At 43.1% G+C, this 2,827-nt stretch overlaps 1 protein-coding gene and 1 long non-coding RNA gene across 2 annotated transcripts in view; one reads left to right on the forward strand and one right to left on the reverse strand.

The window, feature by feature from the left end:
* The window catches only part of LOC102305437 (nuclear receptor subfamily 6 group A member 1-A), a 143,472-nt gene that overhangs the window by 86,166 nt on the left and 54,479 nt on the right, over positions 1–2,827 (reverse strand). The window lies entirely within an intron of this gene.
* Positions 1,994–2,827, forward strand: part of LOC102305226 — a 9,684-nt gene continuing 8,850 nt past the window's right edge. Inside the window, exon 1 of the long non-coding RNA XR_316889.2 lies at positions 1,994–2,476. This is a non-coding gene — a long non-coding RNA (uncharacterized LOC102305226). The remainder of the gene's footprint in view (positions 2,477–2,827) is intronic.

Genomic DNA, 2,827 nt, shown 5'->3' on the forward strand with positions numbered 1-2,827 from the left:
CTCTGGTGCAAATTACTGACCTCTGTCATCATTTTAGGTGGGGGAACTTGCACAATCGGTGGCTGACTAAATACTTTTTTGCCCCACTGTATATACATATATACATAAATAGTAGAACTGGAGTTCATCCACAGGATGACAAGGTTTTACGAGAGATTTTTCCTTCGTTACGTATGATCAAAAATCACACATAGGATACAAACCGACAGTTTCAATATGTCTGCTTGGGGTAAGTCATGGGGTAAGTTTTTCCACTAACAATGACAGATGTTACAAAACACATGCAGTGATGTAAAGCGCTTTGAGTGCTCGGATATAAGAACTCGTCCATTTACATTCAGTGTTCTAAAGAGTTTGAAGTCAAATCTGAAACACTACATAGTTTTACACCTTTGACTTTGTTACCTACATTGCATTTTAAATTCCTACTGTGGAGACTCTGATAAGGATACGTGGAATGGATGGATTCCTGCTGTGCTAGTGTTTAGTCAAAGACCAGTACACGCAGCACTGTAACAGTTTAGGATATTCCTGAAACTGGATGCAGCCACGTGTGTGACGCTCTGATGCTCCAAGCTCGGCGTGCAGGTGAGGGAAGAGGCACAAACAGGTGCAAAGTAATTCAAATGAAGGTCATCTTAATTGGTGCTTGTGAGAAAACAGATATTGTGGCTCTGGGACAACATGACTTTGCTTCCACTCTGATGATCTCAGTTGAACAGTTGGAGCAGAAATAACAGAATAAAGCTTAATCTGTAAATGACCTAATGCTAGAAAATATGCCTCTGCCAAAAGATGTTTGGAAACTGTCATCAAAACTTTCAATGTTCTCAAAGCAGGAATGATAGTAAATCAGTATGAATTCATCAGCCAGTGATTTCTGGAGTATGTGATGACCACAGCTGGTTATGGTGCATTAAAAACTTCTGCAGCTCAGAAAATCCCTGCAGCCATCTGAAGGCAGCAGGACGCATATGTTGATAAGTCTGCAGCCGCCAGTTTGATAAATGCCGCACCAGAGCACAGCGCCATTCCACATGATCGCTCACTACAGCTACCTACACTACAACATAACCACACACATTTGAGACTGGTGGCTTTACAACTCCTAATCTTCCTGTTTATGTGGGAGCCACTGGATTATCGGGCTCATTAATATCATACGTCATGACCTCCTTCTGTTGTTTTTGTCAGGGTTCAAAAATACAGCAGCATTGCATCTGTAAATGAAAGACAGCCAGATAAATATTATTACTTTGATGTGCATTGACCTGGAATAATAATAACAAAAGTGTTGATGCTCATCTTTTTCCTGTATTTGTTTTTGTTCTATTTGAACCCACTTAAAGAAACAAACCCTCTTTAATGTGATGACTTTCAGCTCTTCAGCACAGAACCTCGAGCCGTGTAAAAACCATATCAATAAAACCCAAGTCAATACTGACCGTTTCTGATATTAGACATACCGGTGCAGCCCCAGCATTATCGATCAACGATGTATTCTTAACATTGCGTTGACCAAAGCCAAACGTTAATGTGGCAGCTTTGTTTCCTTCTTTGATCAGTAAAAACAAATAAGTAAAAGCACATTTTCAAATATGGTAAAATGAATGAGATGCATGTTTAGAAAGCTTACTAATGCAAAAGAAAACATGAATTAAACTGAGCGCTATCTAATGTTTGATTAATCATTTCAGACGTGTCTTTTCTGTCCAAAACCACCTTGTTTGAGCGTCCCAGCTGTGGCACTTCCACAGCATTCATCCACAGCTGTTAACACTCCAGTAAAGGCACAAAACTCTCCGGATGCAGGTTTTTTCCCCAAGCAGTGTCACTCAGGCTCCACCCAGAGCAGCAGCCATTCAACAGAGAAAATCTTCTGCTTTCAATGGTTTGAGCTCGGACCAATCGCAGCCATCCTCCGCCTCCCCCCCTCGGCTCCCAGGCCTCCAGCCAATCGCAGCAGCCCTGGCTGCACACATGACTATGTGCTGCTGTCCGTCAACCGCCTCATATATAGTGCATGCAAGAAAATGTGGAGCAGTTCAATAACTTGTGTCGTCGCCAGACTTGTGTGTGCGCGTGTGTGTGTGAAGGAAGTGGGGGGTGCATGCATGTGGGAATGCATGTGCTTGTTTATCTGTGTAAAAGCACGGAAGGAACGGGAGGTAGGGAGGGCGAGAGAGGGGGAGAGATTTGTAAGGCACTTGTATTTGCAAACTACTGGCTGAGTTCCCACTAGAGGCAGAGAGATCACGCTGAAAGACTGCGTGTCAGGAGTGTGTGTGTGTGTGTGGGAGAGACATGCAGACAGTGAGCGAGAGGAACCCGTTCAACTCATTTCAGCAGTGAATTCTCAGCCAGTCTAAATGAGCTTTCTCCTCACATATGGAAGCTTTTTGCTCTCGCGTTTGATTTTTCCCTCCTAACGTCGCCACAGTTTCACGCTGCCGCTGAACTTTTGGTCGCACTTGACGTAAGTATTTGAACTGTTCGTCTGTCTTTTTCAATTCCAGCGTGACGGATTCAAGCATGTTTTCACTCTTTCTGCTGTACTTTCAAATTGGAGCATGAGTCCATTCAAAATCTCACTCAAACTAACAGCTGCTATTTTATTTAAACAACTGTTAAACTAGTAAAAACAAGACAAAGAAATGTTTTCATTTCCAGCTAAAGCAGCACTCTTTACCTGGTGCTTGGTACGGTTCGTCCAAAACTGTGTGAAAGCAGACAGAGGCTGTGTGTGTGTGTGTGTGTGTGTGTGTGTGTGTGTGTGTGTGTTCCATTGTGTCTGCAGAGGGATTGTGTGTGCGGGACAAAGTGTGCA

The sequence above is a fragment of the Haplochromis burtoni genome, unplaced genomic scaffold (assembly GCF_018398535.1).
Source record: "Haplochromis burtoni strain Fernald_Lab_line unplaced genomic scaffold, NCSU_Asbu1 Contig_271, whole genome shotgun sequence".
In the NCBI taxonomy this organism is placed as follows: Eukaryota; Metazoa; Chordata; class Actinopteri; order Cichliformes; family Cichlidae; genus Haplochromis; species Haplochromis burtoni.